Source organism: Pinus tabuliformis, chromosome 2_2 (genome assembly GCF_031772625.1).
Source record: "Pinus tabuliformis cultivar Carrire ecotype Pingquan chromosome 2_2, CPIR1, whole genome shotgun sequence".
NCBI classification, from domain to species: Eukaryota; Viridiplantae; Streptophyta; class Pinopsida; order Pinales; family Pinaceae; genus Pinus; species Pinus tabuliformis.
The window spans coordinates 286,984,662-287,007,090 of record NC_142300.1 but is presented as its reverse complement, the minus strand read 5'-3'; the positions used below and the strand labels follow the sequence as shown (position 1 = coordinate 287,007,090).

Below are 22,429 nucleotides of genomic sequence, written 5' to 3'. Positions count from 1 at the left end.
ATATCCAAACCTTCCCAAATTTCCAAATGCTCTTGCACACAGTCCTTATAGGCATTCCTATTGTTGCCACCTTTCCAAGCTTTTACCTCCTTCGACCCCCCTATCCTAGGCCGACGATGGCCCCAAGAACCAGACAAAGAGCTTTCCTCTGCTGAATTACTGTGCACGCTCATGATCTTCATCAGGGAACCACCTGAAAACCTAGTCTCCAATATGATGCAGACACCCAACTCCGGAATGTTCCTGACACTTAACCCAAAGCCCACGATGTTCTGCTCCAACTCCCCCTCCTGACTTAGCTTACCTGCACAATTCTTGACCTCACTCAGACAACCAACACTCTGCATATCAACACACAACTTCCCCTCTTCACTGCATACGCCTCCAGAGACCATCCTGAAGGTTAGCCCTTTGACCCAAAACCCACAGCATTTGCTCAGTGACCCCAGGTTCAGCGACTAGGCTTTCGCAGAGACCACTTGAGCAAAGATTAACCATAATCCATGACAACATATCAAACCGTTACCCCATTTATAGAAGGTGCAAGTCTAGATTTTGATGCAGTACTAGAGATTGGTACTCATGAAGCTGAGATCCCAATGCTCCACCTTAATTTCCCATCTATCCACCATAATTTCCCATCTATTCTCCTTGTCCTTCATCCTAACCCACACCTTCCTCCCACGTGTGGTCTGAGTAGTTCAGAGCAGAGGGATTAAATGTTTCTCACGCTCTCCCATTAACTTACCATCTCCTATGCTGGATCGTCGACCATTGCAACAGATTCTATGTTATGGGGGTTGGGTTATCACGCTATGAGGTCTCCCTAACCCAAGTGTAGTACCTTTGTGATGGATGCAGCCACATTGTTGCAACGAGGTGAGACTACCAATGCCACAAGGCATGAGGACTGGCCGGGCTGAGTAAAGGCCGATGAGATAGGGACTGAGGAGCAGGAGGTGGAATGAAATGGAGAAGGGTGCCATAACTAAATGGAGAGGAGGAGGAACGAAATGGATGGGAGGCTTAACGGGATGGGAAGGAGAAGGGTGACGGCACTGACGGGGGCTAGGGAGGAGAGGTGAAATAGGAGATGAGGGGAGGGGGAGGAAGGGGCGGGAGGGATTAAATAGGGAGTGAATGGAGAGAGGAGGGGGTAAGGAGAGATAATGTGTTACAATCCTTAAAATTTCCAAATTGCTTTGCCTTTCTAAACTCTTGGTTGAGCCAAGAATGCCAACCTCAGACCAATATTTGGAACCCATGACTAAGATTAGGGAATGCATATCATTTCCTCTATCTCATTCACTATACTTCTTTCTGCATTCAACTAACAAGCCAAATTTGCTTGCTTATCTGCTTCCTGGTTATTCCCTCTTAGGATGTGAAAGAACGACACCAAATCAAAGAAGGGAATCATACCTTGGGATCTCTGAATAATTTGATTTAGGTTCATGTTTTTTGCTGATGAATTGTATTTCATATGTTTTATGATCAACATTGAGTCTCCTAAGACTTGGATCTTTCTGATGCCCTTTTTTTGAGCCAAGGATAGTCCTAGAAACATACCATAAGCCTCAGCTTGATTGTTTGTCTTCCTACCCAGGCCCCAAGCATATCTGTCTTCGATGTTTCCTTCAGGATTAATGAGAATCCCTTGCCCTCCTGCCACCCCAGTAATTGATATTATTAATAATAATAATTATCATTATAGTTTTTATTAAGAATAATTATCATTAATGATAAAGTTAATAACCTTTTATTATTATCATTATTAGTAATAATTTTTTTATTTTATTTATAATATTAAAGTTAATTAATAATAATAACAAAGCTAAAACCCCTTGCAACAAGCTCCCAGGCTACTAGCAAGAAGGATTATCTACCATACATTCAAGGAGTCACAGATAAACTAGCCAAGGTTCTCAGAAAGAAAGATATTGAAACCTCTTTCAAGCCCTTGTCAACCATAAGATAGAAGATGAGATCAATTAAAGACAGTCCGGATCACCTCCAACAAAAGGGTGTTTATAAAGTCATGTGTTCATGTGGGGAATGTTATATTGGAGAGACAGGAAGATCCTTCAGAATAAGACTTAAAGAACATGACACTGACATAAAAAATGGTAGAACTTGGTCTTTAGCACTTGCAGAGCACTCAACAAAGACATGTCACCATGTTTGCCTTGAAGACACTAAGATAATCGCTAAAGAGAAGCATCAGTATAAACGAAAGATCCGTGAAGCCCTTGAAATTATAAAGCATCCTCACAATCTTAATAGAGATGGGGGTTTGGAAGTAAGCAGGAGTTGGATCTTCTTACTCACCCAAGACCCCACAACTTACAACTGAGATTAGATCGCTTCCCATCATCCCCACCCGACCTTTTTACCCCATTAATCCTCTCCCTCCTGCCCTCTCCCTCACATTCATCCCCCTCTAAAATCTTTTCACTACATAACCTTTTCCTTATTCCTTCCATACCATCCTTAATAATCCTTAACTAATAATTAGAACAATTCATCCCTTTAATAATAAAATACTAATATCCTTATCATAAGATTAATGTTAATAGTGCATTAATAATGACTATTAACTTTATTCTTTAATTTAATAATAATGATAACATAAACCTGCATATCTATTTTAATCATTAATAACATACAATAATAATAATTAACCCTAACTATAACAATTATAAACCCTAATAATTAAAACTTTATTATCAATATTATTAAACAATTTTAATATCAATAATTATTATTAGGAACTTTATTAATTATAATTGTTATTAATCTATAAAGTTAATAATAAAATTATTAGCTTTGTTATTATTATCCTGCTACAGGCAGATATATCGCAATCGATATATTGTTGACTTTAAATTAGTTTTAAGTTTGACTTAAAATTAAACCATTATATATAAAGTTTACCTTTCAAACTAAAAATAATATATTTTTAAAAATATTTTAATTCATTTTCTTTTAATTTTGATTGGTGTGGTTGTGTCTTATTGTGATATGATGATGCCGCCGCCGATTTGCCAGGCCTGAAGCCTATACGGCTCATGGGTCATGTCGTATTGTACTGCAACTTATGATAGAGATGATAAATTGCTCGGCGATTCCTATTTCCAATCCCATAGAAAAGTTATTGCGCCCTGATATGCGCCCTCGATAGCGAGATATAACACGTGCGCGGTGATGACTAGAGAAAAAAAACAAGCGACGTGTTATATGGGGCTATCGAGGGCGCATGTCAGGCGCAATAACTTTTCTATGGGGGTTATTGTGCCCTGACATGCGCCCTCGATAACCAGATATAACACACGCGCGGTGATGACTAGGGAAAAAAAACAAGCGGCGTGTTATATGGGGCTATCGAGGGATGGGACTATCGAGGGCGCATGTCAAGCGCAGTAACTTTTCTATGGGGTTGGAAATAGGAATCGCCGAAATGCTCTGTAGCAGCGTGGCTGTTGATGCGTCACGGATATTGGCCGCCGTCAAATTCGTTCTGCGGAACAACAACTTCGTGGCATAAGATCAGAGACAATCAGAGAAGTACAATAAAATCTATAAGAGTACAAGCAAATCTTAAGCGTGGACATCAACATAAAGGATTGCTATTAACGTTTCATAATTGACGAATGCTTTCGCGGGTGTTAGGAGGAAAAGCTGTTGATTAGAGGAGGGTTTCGATGAGGAAGCACTGAAAGTATTTGGACGCGATGTCTGAACTTTTGGTTGGTTGTTTCATACTCAAAAACACTCATCAAGTCAATTAATCATGGTACAAGCCTCCATGATCTGCTTGGCCCCACAACCCAACAAGCCAGACCACTTTACAATGCCTACGCAAAACAGTAAACACCGTCACATAAATAAATAAATGTGATAAAAAAAGCCAATAACAATCTTACCAGACAAAATCCAGACACGAAGATTATACACAGAGAATATGTCATGCCATATTTGAACGACCTTTCTTCCCCAATTTTTTGTGAGGATTGGTTGATATAAACAGATTGATGTAAGCATGAAGATGTGGGTTGCTGATACGATTTTCTTGAACTCCACTCAAATCACGTATTATTCACTTGTCATAGAATGCACCAAAATAAAAATTAACTTTCTAGGTTTCTCTCTTTTTTATAATATTTATGCTCAAGGTGGCACGTGAGTCGAACTCAACCCATTTTAATCAATGTGCCCAGTAACGTTTCCACCTCCTTTCACCAAACTAGGGATTTGTTGTCCTTAAGAAATAGGCATTTAATTAATGGGCTGATTAAAGTTTTTACATTAAAATATGAATTTTGATTTTTTTTTTTGATATTATGAATAAGGTAAGAATAAATTTTATTATAGTTTTTCTGCATGTGATATTGATAAATTATAATATTGTAACAAAATTTATTTGTAACTTAAAAAGTTCCATAATAAATTTACAATTCTTATGATTGATTAAGTTTCATAATTTAATCATACTATTTTTTAATTACATATTATTAAAATTAATAAAATCATAATAAAAATTAATAAATATATACAATTAGAATAACTAAAACAATTTAAATCAATTCATATAGATTGAACAATAAACATTAACATATTTAAAAAAAACTGTATAATTTTTTAATGTTGTTTTATTTAGTTCCACAATTATTTTATTACTATGATTATCCATAGTGTTTAAAAAAAATGTGAGACCATGTTATTAACTTATTCCAATTTGCACAAAAGCCAAATTTTTAGGCGGGCTAACTAATATACTTCAAATGTAAATGCAAATTAATATTCAATGCAACATTAACTGTATGTTTGAGTTGGAGAATACAATTTTTATATAATACAATTGCTTTAGAGCCAGTATTTTTACTTTAATTTAACTATATTTAAACTAAGTGGCATGAACGCTAGCTATGTGGCCTTGTTATTAATTAACTTTATTATTAGTAGTAAATAATAAATTATTACTAATAATGATAATAGTTAATACTAATAATAATAAAAGATTATTAGCTTTATCATTAATGATAATTATCCTTGATAAAAATTATAATGATAATTATTATTATTAATAATATCAATTACTAATAAATTCCCCATAATAATTTAGTGATTTTTCTCTTCATAATCTCTCCTTGAAATTAATTTTATGGTTAGTTGGTCGACTCTTTCTCATTTCTTATCCTTCCATTCCATATTTATTTCCCTTCATCCTTGCTCTTCTTTGTGGATTTGTCCTAACGATTAGTCTTGTTATAGACTTGAAACGCCGACACGAAAATGGCTACTGTGGATCATATTCTGAGTTCTCAAGATACTCAAGATTCTCACCACAGAAATCTTCAAACACTTCTTTGTGGTTGATGTCTTAGTCACCAATGTGGGTATGGGTGTCTAGTGGCTCTATTCTCTTGGGTGAGTTACCACATATTGGTAAAGATTGGAGATGGAGTTCACAGGGCCGGATGGGAAGTTAGTTGTGCCGAGGGGCATGCATTCGTATCCACCACAGACAGTTTTAGCACATAGGATGAAGGCAGACCTAAGGCATGGGGACATTGAGTGGGTAGTGGAGCTGAAGATTTAAGAGGCAGGGCATCAGTCTCGACCACCACATCTAGATGTTTAGGCCATCCTAGATAGATATCCGACAGTATTTGGAGACATCCCACTAGGGCGGCCACTTTACAAGGGGTTTGAGCAGACTATTGATCTGGAACCAAGGGTACAGGTAGTCATCACAACCCCATACAGACATCCCAAGGCCTATAGGGATGAGATTGAGCGAGCTATTTAGGAGTTGCTGGCATTGGGGCACATTGGGCCCAACTCTAGTCCCTTCGCTTCATCAGTTGTTTTGGTGAAGAAGAAGGATGGTACGTTGTAGATGTGCATTGATTATAGGGCTCTTAATAAGAAGACTTTGAAGAAGTGGTACCCCATTGCCCGCATAAATGAGCTTATGGATGACCTTAGAGGAGCCAAGTACTTCTCTAAGATAGATTTATGTTCAGGGTACCATCAGATTAGGGTGAGAGATTAGGATATCCCTAAGACAACTTTTAGGTGTCACTACGACCACTTTGAGTTTTTGGTTATGCCTTTTGGGCTGACCAACACACCTACTACTTTCTAGTCTTGCATGAACCATGTGTTCCAAAAGTAATTGTGCAAGTTCGTGCCGGCTGAAACCCCAGAAAATCCTTCCAGCAGCTCCTTAGCACAAAACTACTCTGCAACCCAGCGTTTGCCCATTCTGGACTGTGTCAGCCCCTCTCTGTCTCATTCTGGCCCTGCATCAGCCTTTCTTGGCCTGCGTCAGCCCTAGGAGGTCCTGCATCAGCTTTCTGGGCCTTTGTGTCAGACACACTGGCCTCTTTGGTGCTCTTCGCAACACTTGGCTGCCTCTGCGTGAGCCTTTGCTGGCTCTGTGTCACTCTCCTTGGTTGCTGCGCTGCTCTCCCAACACAATCTCTGCCTTCTCTGTTTCTCTGTATTCAATGCCCCTCAGCTGCTCTCCCGATCACTGATTCTATTTCTCTTAGCAAACCCCGCTCTAGAGAATAGAATGACTGATCACTCTAGTGTCTTCTCCAAGTGACCCTCAAGCCTCCTCTTATACTTTTCTTGTTGATATCTCAACGACTGAGATTAAGTCCCTAATCAACAACTAAGATTAGATCTTGCTTTATCCATGTCTTTTGGACCATTCTAACACAGATTCATATTAATACACATTAATATTTTATTTTCCCTAAGTTTAGACTTAGGGATTCCATTAAAAATATTAATTATTTTAATATCTCCTGATCTGTTTAGAATCTTCCCAAACCCTTTCTGGGTATTGGAGATCTCATGTGCCCCAACCTCTCCACCAAATTTCGTGGCTAGAGCACATCCGATGCTACCCCAAATCAACACTCCCTCTTAGCGAGGACTGTGTTTTAGCAATACTCCTCACTGAGTATTACTCTGATCATCCAGCATCGGTACTTGTGCTGATACTAGGCCTTCCTGCCCAACATCCTCTGCACTGCTGCCTCCTGTACTGCTGCCCATGGTTCTGCAACTGCCACTGCTACATCTGTACGACAACTCCCTCTGCATCCGTGCTGCTGCTAGTCCTTTCTTCGAGCACTGCATCCGCACTGCACCTCCTCTCATCATGTTGCATCGTGTTGCTCATTGCTGCACTCCAACTCAGTTACTGAGAAGTAAGTAATTGATCTCCCAACTGACCTCCCTGTTGGGATAGAAACACCCACTGATGCTGAAGCTCCCTCTACCGTCGACAAGTGCTTCCTCTCTCTGACTTCTGCGTTGCTGCAACAACTCCCTGCATTTCGCACCGTTGCACACCTCTCTGTGCCTTCCTGCACTGGTGCAACACTTCTGTGCCTCTCACACTGTTGCAGCCTGCTAGCTCTCGCTGTCTCGGGACTCCTGCATTGTAGCTCTTTCTGCCGCTCCATCCGCATCCGTCTTTACCCACTCAGCCAGTCCTGCTACTCCTTGTCAGGGCTCCCATAGCAAGGTCTAATCCAAGAGGCTTGGTACCTCAAGGATCCTACCCCTCATTGCTTGTAGTTCGCATGACTACATCTCGATGTCTCCCCACTTCCGCTCAAGTGGTGTGTGAGCACTCATGGCACATAGAACAAACAGGATCTTGGCCTTCCAGATGACAAAGTTGGATGCCTCATCCAACCTGTCCTGATCCCTCAACCCATTCATGGCCATCTCTCTGCTCTTCTTGTCGACTCCTCCGAGTCTCTCTACTTCCCGCCTAGAAGTTCTCTGTTTGACTCCTGCTGAGTCTACTTCCTGTCTGAAAGTTCTCTATTCGACTCTTGCTGAGTCTACTTCCCGTCTGGAAGTTCTCTGTTCGACTCCTACTTCCCGTTTGGAAGTTCTCTTCTGTACTCCCTCTGAGTCTTGATTTCCCTCCTGGAAATCCTTCTGCCGCTGTCGAGATGCCCCCTACTCTGATCGTCTTGTGCAACCACACCACTGATCCGGATTCCTCGGCTAGAAAGCCTCGGTAGCAACTCCTCTGGCCTTGCTCTGTCAGGTACTGTTCTGACTACAGTACCTCACCAGCTCCACTCTGCAATATTCCCATAGCCTTCTAAACCCCAACGACCTGCAGGTGGGAGCTCCTAGGCTTTGCGCAATCCCGACACTGCAACCCGACCTCCTCAGCCAACTATGTCAGCCCTCCCAACTACTGTGTGGTTCTGCGTGAGGCTTCTCTTGCCTTCCTTAGCCTCTGCGCTGCCTCTTCCCGACTCACCCTTGATGATGCAGGCACTGTGTCACCCTTCCTTATTGCTGCTCTACTAGAAACAACTTCTGTCACCTCGGGACAATTGTTTTCTGCTGCTATTACTCTGCTCGACTAATGTCTTTTAGTCCTCTTGTGATCTGCAATCACGCTCTGATACCATGTTGAAGTTTCTAAGTTTATTTAGATTAGAAACCTTCCATGCACTTTATCTGATTTATTCCTACCTACTTGTTATTTTCCTTAACAAGTTATGTACAATGTAAATACTGAAAATAAACACTAGTGCATGCTCAACATATTACAGATCAACAACTAAAAGAAACAAGAACAAACACACCACATGACACCATTATTTTTGGACCAATGTCCCTGGAAAAACCCAATGCGGGAAAACTGGTGCAACTATCTGAGGGTTTTCTTATTAAGCAATATCAGAGTACAATCTGGGTGCCGAAATTGGCCTACCCAACAAAGAATTTCCTTAGTAGCTATACCTCACAGTTCGAGAGGAATCTTCTTGCTGAAACCCCAGAAAATCCTTCCGACAGCTCCTCAACACAAAACTGCTTTGCAACCCCAACGTTTGCCTAATCTAGACTACGTAGCCCCTCTCTGTCCCACGCTAGCCCTGCGTCAGCCTTTCTTGGCCTGCGTCAGCCCCAGGAGGCCCTGTGTCAGCTTTCTGGGCCTCTGCGTCAAACACATTGGCCTCTCTGGTGCTCTGCGCATCACTTGGCTACCTCTGCGTGAGCCTTTGCTGGCTCTGTGTCACTCTCCTTGGTTGCTGCGCTGCTTTCCCGACACAATCTCTGCCTTCTCTGTTTCTCTGTACTCAATTCCCCTTAGCTGCTCTCCCGATCATTGATTCTATCTCTCTTAGCAAACGCCGCTCTAGAGAATAGAATAACTGATTACTCTGGTGTCTTCTCCAAGTGACCCTCAAGCCTCCTCTTATATTTTTCCTGTTGATATCTCAACGACCGAGATTAAGTTCCTAATCAACGGCTAAGATTAGATCTGGCTTGATCCATGTCTTTTGGACCATTCTAACATAGATTCATATTAATACACACTAATATTTTATTTTCCCTAAGTTTAGACTTAGGGACTCCATTAAAAATATTAATTATTTTAATATCTCCTGATCTGTTTAGAATCTGCCCAAACCCTTTCTAGGTATTGGAGATCTCATGTGCCCCAACCTCTCCACCAAATTTCGTGGCTAGAGCACATCCAATGCTACCCCAAATCAACAGTTCTAACTGCAGTAGATTGACTAAGAGAAGACCACATTTTTCTTGGTTTTCTCTTGGTTATTTAGTGAAGGAATTTAGCTTTAGTCATAGGGATTCTTACTTAGTGTTTTGGTTAACATATGCAAGTAGCTTTAAGGTGTTTTAATCCCATTTTTTGTCACATTCTAACTTGATTTGTTTGCTGGTTTTTAACAGACCCTTGCCATAACAAAGGGAGATGCTGGCGAATTTCGTCCAACATTGAGGATCTAGAGAACCCCAAGACAATCTAGAACATTCCTATTGTAAAACCAATGAAATTTACCTTTTAACTTTTCATTGAGCATTTTTTTTCCCTTTGATCTATCAAGTAATTCATTATAACTTTTTCAATTTCCCTCCATCCCTTCATTTATAAGGGATTTCCTTCTCTTGATTTCAATCGCTTATTCACAAGGGATCTAATAAAGCATTGTACCCTTTCTTGGGAGTTAGGGGAAATCCCCCTAAGCATCGCTCTTCCCCATTTGGAGATCTTCTTGTGGGTGTGCATTTTCATGGTTTTCTTTTTGTGGATCGAATCTAAAATTAACTTAGAATAGATCATCACATCATAAGATTAGAGTAGATAGCATTGCTTTTGAGTCAATTTCATTTCATGCAATCTAGCTAAGTTTCTCTTTCATTTCAACAATCTAATTGTGATCTAATTATTGAAGTAATCTAGAGTAGCATTCTTTTCTTGCTTTAGATTAGATCTAATATCATTAGTTTCTTTCATTTTCTTCCAATAAGCCTCTAGCAAGTTCCAATGGCTTGGTAGTTGAAGTAGATTAACTAGAGACCCGTCCTGTTCTAAGACTTCTTATTCTGAGATTGGGGCCCCAACGAGGATAAGGCTTGAAGAGGAAGTTGATTTCTAACTAGTTTTAATTTCTGCAATTACATTTGCATGTGATACACTCACAGATTGAATCTACCTTAATTCAAGTGAGAACCTAACTTTAACTAAAACAAAACAAGAGACACTTCAAAACATTTCGATTTTAGCAGTCTCGTACTTGGTCATTGCCTTTACTTTCAAAGTTCTGTCATTCTGGGCATTTACACTTCCAAAGCACCTTTTTTTAAGTACTTTATTTATTCACGCAATTACATTTACTTTCAAGGCATTTACTTTTGAGCAATCATTTTTTCAAGCATTTATTTCTAGGCATTTTACTTTCAAAGTTATTGTCCTTTACTTGGAATATATACTTTCACAAGTATTTACATTGGGCATTGGTATCTACTTGCTACATCTTATGCTTTAAAAGTATTTCGTTCATTCATCTTTGTTGTTATATCCTAAGTCACCGTGTTAGTGTTCGTGTTCGAGTTCGACGACCTTGAAATTCGAATAAAGTTTGACACCTAAAATTTTGCTGATAAAGTTCGACATAAAATTTGACATACAGGAATTTGAAATATATATATATATATATATATATATATATATATATATATATTCAATTTTAAGGAGGCAAAAAGACACGTGACATACATAAACCACTGTTACAGCATGCTTGATTCATCAATGTATGTTTAGTGAAGATGACATCGAATTCCAGTGCTTATACTTGGTGTATCAGTGCTGCAAGAATAAATTATCGGATTAAGGAGTTCAGTTTAATGGGTTATTTGTCATGACATTTAAGTTTTTAACAATACAACATATGCTTGTCACAAATTACAATGCTCTTTAAATTTGTGAGGAATATTGCAATAGAGATATGAGAGATCATTCATCATAGCGTGAGCCACATTTATGCTCCATAAATTGACCCATAGATGACAAATCCTAGAAATGTCCACATCCACCAGTCTTGTCAATTACATTACTGGATTTGTGAAATTTTAATGGAGTGTTTATGTTGAGAATTATTAAGATGAAAAACTAATGCCAATGAAAATTCTCACCTACTCCCTTCTATTTATGTCCACTCTCATTAACATCGGCTATTGCTAACAATCACGAGCGTATAAAACAAAACACTTCCTTTGGCTACAGGGTGGAGACTCAAGAGCAGAGTGAGAGTTTGGATGCATGAGAGGTCGAGTCGGCACTGAGGGTCCAGGGATGAGTGTGTAGGTAGTAGCGGCAGGAGTCAATGGTCGAGTGTGAGAGTGAGAGTTTCACACTCGCCTATGTTTTTACCAATTCTATTTTTTTTAATTATAAACCCTGGAAAACACCCAACCAAACAAATCCTAAAATGAACTCCATCGAATTTTTGATGATTTTTATATATATTTTTGCAAATTTACCATAGGTGCGTGTTCAGCATGAAGTTCGACGAACAAAAACGAATTTGTTCGAATTGCTTTGAGATTCGGTGAATTTCGAATCCGAAGGATTAAATTCGCCGAACTCGGTGACTTAGGTTATAACCCTTATGGTGGATGGTTATGGTGGTTTATGCTCATTGATTCTATCTACATGCTTTGAAGTCATTTGCTGTAAATCTTGATATTGATAGCTGAATGTATCTTGGTCAATTATAATTAACTTCTAGAACTAATATTTCTTTTTGTTAAAGCTTCCTAAGCCTATGTTGTCTCATATGGTCTACTGCCCTTGGCTTCACTAGGAGTTAGCCTAGACGAAGGAGTTGAGATTTGAGTGACAACTGCTCAACTCGAGACTTGCCCCCAAGGCCACACCAAGTGGAGTTAAAGGTTTTTTGTCAAATTAACCCAGGTGTGGATTTAGGCGGCAATAGGAGGATCACTTGAAACATTTGGATGAGATATTGGGTATCATGGAGGAGCAGTCGTTATATGCCAAGGAGTCAAAATGCGAATTTGGCATGACAAAGATCTTATATTTGGGCCATGTGATCAGTACGTAGGGTGTAGAGGTACATCAATAGAAGATCCAAGCCATATTAGATTGGCCAACATCAAGGACCCTTACAGAGTTACAAGAATTCATGGGTTTATGTAGTTATTATAGTTGCTTCGTTAAGGGGTCTTTGCAATTGGGTGCACCCTTAACACATTTGACAAAGAAAGGGGATTTTAGGTGGAAAAATGGAGCTCAACAGACATTTGACAAGCTCAAGGAGGTGTTGAGCACTTGTCCAGTTTTGGCATTTCCTGTTAATTTTTGGTATGTTCTATGCTTAAGAGCAATTTACTTAAATTTATTTATTAGCCCAATATCAATATCCATTTTAGCAATCACATCAGCATGATAGTAAAATGCAGATAGAACGTAAACATAAATAGCAAAAGACTAGCTAGGGACAAACCCCAATGTGGGGAAACCCTTGATCAATTCTTCTTATATTCTTCAATAGTTCAGTAGAGAGAGAGATAGTACAAATTACAATTTTGATAATTCATGACAACAACAGATGAGCCCTGACCAAAAAAGTCAATGTTGGTCAAACTGGGCATAATTCTTCCTTTAATTAGCTTGGTCAAGCCCAGTCAACTTTGGCCTTCAATAGTAAGCTCAATCAACCCAAAACACTGCTCATAATTTTGTTTACATTCTGTAGTTGGTTGCTGTTCTGGTTAGGGCACTTGCTGCAGCCCTAAACTCCCTTGACAATCTTCAAACAGTCCCTAAGGGAGCTGCGACATACCCTTGAGGAGCTCAAATACCATCAATCCAACATCCCTCCACAAAACACTGCTGCAACATTGTTTGCACTGCTATTTGCTGCACTCCTGTTTAGGGCACATCCTGCAGCCCTAGTTCCACCACACAATTAGCAAACAAGCCCTTGTAGAGCTGCGGTCCACCTTGGAGACCCTCCTCTCATGCCACGCTGCCTCCGAAAGGTATTATCCACCCTTGACAACGCTTAACACAACCTCCAGCTGTGTGCTATGGCCTGTGGTCTAGCACAACAACTTGCTGTAGCTTTCGGCCTTCACAAATGTTACCCAAACAAATCCAAACAACAACGTTTATCTCCTTGATGAACTCGACCTAGCTATCTGCACTTGCTAGCACCCAACCACATACATATCTAGTCCTACGTTGACTTGTCCTTAGTCTTCTAGGGCAAACCTCTTCAACCAATTACTTCTCCTTATGGCTGCGACTTCCCTGCCTAGAAAACACACCTAAAACAGTGCTCGGTGCATGCCCTAAAACAACCTTATTCACCACACTATCATCTACAACACATAGAAATTCCCACGCGATCCTTCCAGGCTCCTTCACGCTGTCTTAAGGCTCCTGCAAGGCTGCGGCTAGGGCTTGAGATCTTTCTTTCCATCACATCCTCCTTTTGAGAAGACATACCCAAACAAGTGGAGAGAGAGATCATGAGATGAGATGATCAAATAATGACTTGAGGTCTCCTCCTTTTATATGCAACGTTGAGGATGCTCTGGGGGTTAAAATGCTTGTTTTGTTTGCTGGCTGACCTTGACAATTTGTCAATAATACAAATAAATTCATATCTTCATTTTTACATGTCGGAATCAGATAATCTTTAGATCAATCCTACACCTTTTGGAGAGAGGAATCCAAGAAAAATATCAGCTTTCATAAATAAGGTGACCCACATGGAGTTTGGCCCTAGTTACCAGTTTTAACACTCCCTCTCAACTAGGGAGAACTCCATCTGCTAATCCATCTACTAGTTGGTACTAGAATCCAAGAAAAATATCAGATGTCATAAATAAGGTGACCCACATGGGGTTTGGCCTTAGTTGCCAATTTTAACACTCCCTCTCAACTAGGGAGAACTCCATCTCTTCGTCCATCTGCCAGTTGGTACTATCTCTACCATCAATGCACTACTCTACACTGCTTTGCTTTGCTGAACTATGAAGAAGAAGAAGTGATCGAGAATGTATCATACCATTCTCTACTGACCCAAAGTCAGTCCCAGATAAAAGAGAGTGTCTCATACCACTCTTACTGACCCAAAGTCAGTTCCAATAAAGAGAGTGTGTCATACCACTCTTACTGACCCGAAGTCAGTTCCAATTGATCCCAGATCAATATCATCCTAGCATAGGGAGTACGGTAGTACACGATGCGTCCATCGGTAGTACTATGGTCCCTATCCTCATTTCCCTACTCATTGGCCAAATGAGAGGTACTTCCCATGAGTCCCAGACTGCATGGGTAGGATGTCTCAGCAGGAGAAGGATGAACCACTCATCCTACCTACATGTTGCCACGGGGTATCACAGGGGAAGGCTGAACCACTCACCCTGTACACAACAAACCACTAGGGGAAGGCTGAACCACTCACCCTATGGTTGCTCATTGCTCCAAGAAGTACCCCAAGCCCCTTAGAGCTCCCAAAGATCAATGTCCATATCATGCAGGACTCTCAGAAGAGGGTCTCTCCACGACTCCTAGTCGTTGTTGGAAAGTCAAGAATTTGACCTTTCCCAGGGGTTTTGTCAGAATGTCGGTGACCTGCTTATCAGTCCTAATGTGATGGAGCCTTATTGCTCATCATTGTACCATATCCCGGATAAAGTGGTACCTGATATCTATGTGCTTGGAGCGATTATGAAATACAGGATTATCTGATAATCGGATCGCACTCTGGTTGTCGCAGAGGATCACGATGGTATCCAACACATGTCCAAACAACTCACTGAAGAGCTTTCTCAACCAGAAAGCTTCACAAGAGGTCATACTTGCAGCTATGTATTCGGCCTCAACGGTGCTCAAGGCAACCAACTTCTACTTCCTGCTCATCCAGGATATCGAAGCAGAACCCAAAGAAACACAACACCCAGAAGTGCTCTTGTGATCTACCACACTGCCTGCTCAATCAACATCCGAATAACCATGCAGCCTCACATCTCCGACAGTGTATCTCAATCCATGAGTGATTGTGCCCCAAAGATTCTTGGCACCAATAGAATGTAAATGATGAGGCTCAACCTTATATTGGTTCAATGTATTAACTGCAAAACATATGTCTGGACAGGAGTTCACCAAGAACATCAACTCTCCTATGAGTTGACAATACTCAAAAGCATTTCCTAAGTCAAGTTCGACAACACTACCATATAAATTCTTAAAGTTAAGTTCCATCGAGGTAGTCACGGACTTGCAGTCTACCATCCCAAATCTTTCCAATATCTTCACAACATATTTTCCTTAAGCTAGGAAAATTTCTCCTAGCTTTTGCCAGAGCTCCAGCCCTAGGAAGTAGTGCATCAGTCCTAGGTCCCTCATCTCAAATCCAGAAGCCAACTCCCTTTTAATGCCAGCTTCTCAGCAATAGTCATGGAATTCATTTGATTTGTACTCAGTCCCATTATCAGTGCTCAATATCTTGATTCTCTTCTCGGATTGGTTTTCGATCACTGCTTTGAAGTGACGGAACCAAGTGAACACTTCATCCTTCTTTTTCAAAAAGTAGATCCTAGTCTTGTGAGAATAGTCATCCGTAAAAGTGAGATAATATAAGTATCCTCCGAAAGAGTTTACAGGGATCATACCAGATAATGTCAGAGTGGATCAACTGCAATATATCGGTGGTCTTGCTATTACTTGAGGGGAATGGTCCCCTTGTAAGTTTTCCTATGACACATCCTGGACATCTACCTTCATTCTCTACTTTGAACTCGGGCATGCTTGTCACCATCTGTTTCACATTGGGAAGAGCCTTATAATGAAGATGGGCAAACCTCCGGTACCATAGTTCAGATTGTAGAGATGTGTCGCAAGACATGGCTCCTAATGGACTTCCTCCAACTTGATACAAAGTGTCAACCCGGAACCTAAGAGTAAAAGCATCTTTAAAATTTCTTTTCCAAACACATACCTTTCCATCGATAAATGCCTCCTTGTATCCTTTGTCTTCCATTGTCGAAATGGACACCAGGTTCTTCTTAAGATCAGGTACACATATAACTTCTTTGTAAATGAATCGTGTTACCCTGATTCAATTGAAGGGTAACATTTCCTACTCCCTTTACAGGATAGGTGGCATCGTCGCCAAGAATAATCTCCAAGTTTGTCTCGTTCTCTATCAGATTAGAGAGAGCTTCCTTGTACCTGGTGAAGTGCCTCGAGGCACCACTATCATTTAGCCAATTCCCCAAAGTGTTCGGAGAAGAGGTAGTGGAGAGGGTAGATATAAGATAGTACTCCTTTTGCTTATTGTTAACAACATTTGATTCTTCATACCTGGAGTTCCTTGCTTTCTTGGAGGGTTGACCATTTCCTTGACGTCTCGCATTCCTTTTTCCTTTGCCATTGAACTTGCCATTCCTTCTATTTTTGTTGTTGAAGTTGCCCCTAGAGTGATTGTGATCATCATCATGTGATGTGTCCCTTCTATTTGGACACTCCCTTGCATAGTGGCCAAACTTATTGTGAACAAAGCCCCTGCCCTTCCTTCCACCCTTAGATCTAGGCTTTCCATTGAAATGACCTTTAGACCCTGCATTATTTCTCCTTTTGGCACGAGCAGAGAAAGCGGTGGGGTTGCCTCTATTAGAAGGCATTTCTTGCTCCACCATTCTTGTTTCTTCTTGAATCCATCTCGACATCAATTCTTCAAAACCTGGAATTCGATCATTATTAAGAATAGTAGTTCTAAATATATAGCACTCGGGTGGGAGTCCTCCAAGTGTAGTGATAGTAAGTTCCCTATCAGGAATGACCTCTCCAATTGACAGAAGATCATTGTTGATCTCAGTGATCCTTAAGAAGTAGGATTGAATATCCTCGTCCTTGCCCTTCTTAATATCCTTCAATTTTTTTTTGAGAAATAAAATTTGATTTGCTTCACTAACCTTGAGCATACTGACCAACCTGTCATAGATCTCCTTGGAGGTGTTTAGATCGGAGATGTAGGTCACCAGACGCTTGCCAGTGGAATCTTTGATAATATTCTTCGCTTTGAATTCAACCTTGTTGTACTTGTTCTTTGTAGCTGCCGGTGCATTTGAAGGAGGCTCAAGGATTTTACCCCTCACATAATCCAACACTTCTTGTTCTTCCAATGTTAGATCAAGAGACATCTTCCATCCATGATAGTCTGACTTTTCACGGAGCTTGTCTTCAGTGGGGAAGTGGGATGAGGAACCATTGAGCCTTTGTCCTTGTCCAACTGTCTTCGGTGATTGCTCTTTCACTCTTGCTTGGGCTTTGTCTTCACCTGAGCTCCGATACCATGTTAATTTTTGGTATGTTCTATGCTTAAGAGCAATTTACTTCAATTTATTTATTAGCCCAATATCAATATCCAGTTTAGCAATCACATCAACATGATAGTGAAATGTAGATAGAACATAAACATAAACAATAGAAGGCAAGCCAAGACAAGAGGACACAAGATGTGGCACTAGCCAGGGACAAACCCTAAGTTGCACGAAACGGGGAAACGGGGAAGCGAAACGAAACGCGACCTCCCCAAATTTTGGAAACGGGGAAACGCGAATATATATAATAATATATATATATATATATATTAAAAACATTTAAAAATTATTAATATACATATGTGCAATCATAAAGCATTAATGATACATTTACTTAAACAGCTTAGAAACTTTAGAAATGGTTTCTAGAATAGCTTAGAAACCCTAAAAAAATTTACAAACTAATTAGAAAAAAAAAAAAAAATTAAAAAACAAGTGATTTTTTGGAGGAAACGGGGCCCGTACGGCCTGGAAACGCGTTTCCGGCCGTACGGGCACATTTCCATTTCGGGAAATGTGCCCGTACGGCCGGAAACGCGTTTCCAGGCCGTACGGTACGCGGAAACGCGTTTCCGTTTCGTTTCCGTACGGAAACGGACCCTCCCCCTGCGTTTCCTGCAACTTAGGACAAACCCCAATGTGGGGAACCCTTGATCAATTCTTCTTATATTCTTCAATAGTTCAGCAGAGAGAGAGATAGTACAAATTACAATTCTGATAATTTATGACAGCAGCAGATAAGCCCTGACCAGAAAAGTCAATGCTAGTCAAACAGGGCATAATTCTTCCTTTAAGTAGCTTGGTCAAGCCTAGTCAACTTCAGCCTTCAACAGTAAGCTCAATCAACCCAAAACATTGCTCATAATTCTGTTAACATTCCGCAGTTGATCGCCGTTTTGGTTAGGGCACTTGTTGCAACCCTAAACTCCCTTGACAGTCTTCAAACAGTCCCTAAGAGAGCTGTGACATACCCTTGAGGAGCTCAAACACCATCAATCCAGCATCCCTCCACAAAACACTGCTGCAACATTGTTTGCATTGCTGTTTGCTGCACTCCTGGTTAGGACACATCTTGCAGCACTAGTTCCACCACACAGTCAACAAACAAGCCCTTGTAGGGCTGCGGTCCACCTTGGAGACCCTCCTCTCATGCCACACTGCCTCCTAAAGGTGTTGTCCACCCTTGACAACCCTTAACGCAACCTCTAGCTGTGTGCTATGGCCTGTGGCCTAGCACAACAACTTGCTATAGCCTCCGACCTTCACAAATATTACCCAAACAATCCCAAACAACAACGTTTATCTTCCTCGTGAACTCGGCCTAGCTGTCTGCACCTGCCAGCACCCAACCACATACATATCGAGCCCTACGCTGACTTGTCCTTAGCCATTTAGGGCAGAACTCTTCAACGAATTACTTCTCCTTATGGCTGCGACGTCCCTGCCTAGCAAACACACCTAAAATAGTCCTTGTTTCATGCCCTAGAACAACCTTATTCACCATGCTGTCATCTACAACACACAGAAATTCCCACGCTGTCCTTCCAGGCTCCTTCACGTTGTCTTAAGGCTCCTTCTAGGCTATGGCTAGGGCTTGAGATATTTCTTTCCACCACGTCCTCCTTTTGAGAAGACATACCCAAACAAGTGGAGAGAGAGATCATGAGATGAGATGATCAAATAATGACTTGAGGCCTCCTCCTTTTATATGCAATGTTGAAGATGAGCTGGGGGTTAAAATGCTTGTTTTGTTTGCTGGCCGACCTTGACAATTTTTCAATAATACAAATAAATTCATATCTTCATTTTTACATGTTGGAATCGGCTGATCTTTAGATCAATCCTACACCTCTCGGAGAGAGGAATCCAAGAAAAAAATCAGCTGTCATAAATAAGGTGACCCACATGGAGTTTGGCCCTAGTTGCCAATTTTAACATTTCCTGATTTCACTAAGCCCTTTGTGCTTGTATTTGATGCTTCAAGAGAAGGTATATGGGTGTTTTGATGCAAAACAAACATCCTATAGCATTTGAGAGTCGGAAGCTCAGGGAGCAAAGACACTCTACTCCATCTATGACAGGTAGATGCTCGACATTATGCATGCCTTGGCGAAGTTTAGGTAGTTTTTGGTAGGTGGCAGATTTATTGTTCGGACTGAACACAACAATTTAAAGTTTTTCCTAGAGCAGAAGGATTTGAATGGGAGGCAGTAGAAGTGGTAAGAAAGATACAAGCTTATGACTTTGACATTGAGTATATGAAGGCAAGAAGAACATTATTGTAGATGCCCTTTCTAGGAGACCAACAACATGCTCTCTTATGAAGATTTCAATTGATTGGAAATCACACTTGTTGGTGTACTCGAAGAATAATTTTGCTTGCTAGTTGATGGATGGACACTTTCAGGATGATAAGTACAAAGTGGTGAATGACATTATCTTCCACAAAGATAAGTTCTACTTAGTCCTTGAGTCCGCACTCAAGGAGAAGATTTTTAGAGTTGTTCATGACTCATGATTAGTAGGGTACCCGAGGCATTTCAAACCTTACAAAGAGATCAGAGAGAGGTTCTCTTGGAAGGGCCTTAAGGATGATGTACCGAGACATGTGAGGGAGTGTATGACTTGTTAGCAAAACAAGTCAGAGCATACTCATCTCGTAGGTTTACTACAACCCTTTGTAATAACCCATCTCGAATTACAGATAGAATATGATTATTAGCATGCTTATGATAGCTACATATGCATGCATCTCATGTAGTGCACTAGTGTACCTACTAATTGACTATGATGAATGCCTAAATATAGATAAATGAATTAGTATTAAATTAAATATCTAACTATTAGGAATTTCATGAATGTATTAAGTCTAGAACTCTATGATAAAATTTAATGAACCTTTTAAAGTAAAATTATAATTAATAAACCCATTAATTAAATCCATTTAATAAAATCATTTAATAGTAAACTGAGTTAAATAAATCATTATGATTACTTTGGTGTAACACCCAATGTATAATCGAGTTAAACTCAAATGTTCATGTAATAACTTATTAATTGTTCAATGGAATTTATTGACATTAATGTGTATCATCATATATATACAATATTTGTTTGGCATTTGATATTGATGTCAATCATCATAAAAGTTATTTAATAAATTCATTAAAACCTGACTCCATTAAAAGTTATGGATAGAAATTACGTTTGTATATAAAATCTTATTGTTTAGAGAATAATATCTCTTCACATATATAGCATAATTTTACATACAAAATCCATTAAATAACTTTGTACGTAGGATGTCATGTCCCTTCTCAAATACATTTGTAACAGGGTGCTACTACACAATTTTGCACAATTTTTGGCTAAGGAAGAGAACCGATCATTTTCGACTTAGGGACTTAGGAGGCAATTCGACTTTATTTTGTTGCTAGTGGAATGTGGGGGCCACCCACATGAGAGTTTGAATTGGCCCATTCGAATAGCTTGGAGGAAAAGTTGAATAGGTGGATGGTGGGGCCCATGTGAGGCGAGGGAGGCCCAAGGAGTTATAAGGAGGGAGCAACTCTCATTTTGGGTTTCATTCTTAAATCTTGCAAACAAAACCACTTGACTGTTTGCTCTGCTATTTAGCTGAGTCAACCGGCTGTTTAGCCACGAATCTCTCAAGCGGGAGATTCTACCTCTACTTCGGGAGACCATGCGTGTCTGTCCTAGAGAGGTAGTTCCACAAGTTTTTTGGGAGTTCCGGGGTTGTGAGATACGACCATCATTCAGTGCAGAGTAGGGAGTGCATATTTCTGGGCAGCTGGAGAATACGCAGAGGGAGTTAGGAGCCATCAAAGATCAGGTGTTTGTCGGGGGAGTTAGAGGGCGGAGAGAGTAGCAATAGATCAACATTCTTGCTGAGTTTTATAGTCAGTAGAGCCAACATTCCAACAGTTCGAATTGCTTGGTTAGGGGACAGCGCAGAGGCCATTCCAATAGTTTTTGTGGAGCTCGGGAGCAAGTGCCATAGGCTGTAAGCCCATCCGGGAAGCCAACGATTTGATAGCAAGGGTCAACCCAACACTTTGGGACCATTTCGGGGAGGACTTACAGGCAATTTCCAACAGACCAAGTTTTGCAGTTGCAGCTAAAGTTGGGCTCAAAGGGGGTCGAATTTCAGAATTCTAAACCAGCCAAAATCCTTCGTGAGTTTTTCTGGGTTTAGGCCAAGGAGTCCGGGGTTAAAAGCACATAATTTTTTGGGTAGTAGAAGTGCACCTTCCAACCATTTGAACTTCAGCAGAAAGGCAGTTTTCTGGGGCAGCGCAGTGCAGATTGGTGCAGCAGTTGGACAACCTTCAGTTCAACCATTTTCTCACCTGGGTTTGGTCATGCTTGTCCATTGAGACAAGCCCAGGTGCACCATCTTGTTATCCATTGTATTTAGCCTTCAAAAAAGTAATAAAATGGCTCAGCAGTTCCATATTTGCAGCTTTTCTATGGATGTTTAATGTGTATTTCGTTTTTATAATTTGCTGCACAGATTATTTGCTTTATATCACTTGTATTCCTATTTAGGATCATTACAGTGGTATCAGAGCCTAGTTCTTGGCTCAACTGTGGGGATTGTCTCCTATGAAAGAAGGGGACCAAAAATACATCACCTACCGAAGGCAGAGGTATCGGAGTAGAGAAAGAGAGCTAGAGATTACTCTAGACA

General features: G+C 40.5%; 1 protein-coding gene across 2 annotated transcripts in view; it reads left to right on the top strand.

The window, feature by feature from the left end:
* Positions 1-22,429, top strand: part of ABCI12 (cobalt ion transmembrane transporter) — a 182,661-nt gene that overhangs the window by 141,678 nt on the left and 18,554 nt on the right. The gene's annotated exons all lie outside the window — the stretch shown is intronic.